Raw genomic sequence first — 891 nt, 5'->3', positions numbered from 1 at the left:
GTCTGTCACATGCCTGTCACATGTCTGTCACATGCCTGTCACATGCCTGTCACATGTCTGTCACATGTCTGTCACATGCCTGTCACGTGTCTGTCACATGTCTGTCACATGCCTGTCACATGCCTGTCACATGTCTGTCACGTTCACATGTCTGTCACATGTCTGTCAGATGTCTGTCACGTCCTGTCACATGTCTGTCACATGTCTGTCACATGTCTGTCACATGCCTGTCACATGTCTGTCACATGCCTGTCACATGTCTGTCACATGTCTGTCACATGTCTGTCACATGCCTGTCACATGTCTGTCACGTGTTTGTCACATGCCGTCACATGTCTGTCACATGCCTGTCACGTGCCTGTCACGTGTCTGTCACGTGTCTGTCACGTGCCTGTCACGTGCCTGTCACGTGCCTGTCACATGTCTGTCACATGTCTGTCACGTGCCTGTCACGTGCCTGTCACGTGCCTGTCACGTGTCTGTCACGTGTCTGTCACATGCCTGTCACATGTCTGTCACGTGCCTGTCACGTGCCTGTCATATGTCTGTCACATGTCTGTCACATGTCTGTCACATGCCTGTCACATGTCTGTCACGTGTCTGTCACATGTCTGTCACATGCCTGTCACATGTCTGTCACGTGCCTGTCACATGCCTGTCACATCCTGTCACATGTCTGTCACATGTCTGTCACATGCCTGTCACGTGCCTGTCACGTGCCTGTCACGTGCCTGTCACATGTCTGTCACATGTCTGTCACGTGTCTGTCACATGTCTGTCACATGCCTGTCACATGTCTGTCACGTGCCTGTCACATGCCTGTCACGTCCTGTCACGTGTCTGTCACATGTCTGTCACGTGTCTGTCACATGTCTGTCACATGCCTGTCAC

General features: G+C 52.2%; 1 long non-coding RNA gene across 1 annotated transcript in view; it reads left to right on the top strand.

The window, feature by feature from the left end:
* The window catches only part of LOC106533345 (uncharacterized), a 20,400-nt gene that overhangs the window by 8,268 nt on the left and 11,241 nt on the right, over positions 1-891 (top strand). The gene's annotated exons all lie outside the window — the stretch shown is intronic.

This window comes from Austrofundulus limnaeus, unplaced genomic scaffold, assembly GCF_001266775.1.
Source record: "Austrofundulus limnaeus strain Quisiro unplaced genomic scaffold, Austrofundulus_limnaeus-1.0 Scaffold926, whole genome shotgun sequence".
In the NCBI taxonomy this organism is placed as follows: Eukaryota; Metazoa; Chordata; class Actinopteri; order Cyprinodontiformes; family Rivulidae; genus Austrofundulus; species Austrofundulus limnaeus.
Note: the sequence above shows the minus strand (reverse complement) of the source record. Positions and strands in the feature narration are given on the sequence as shown.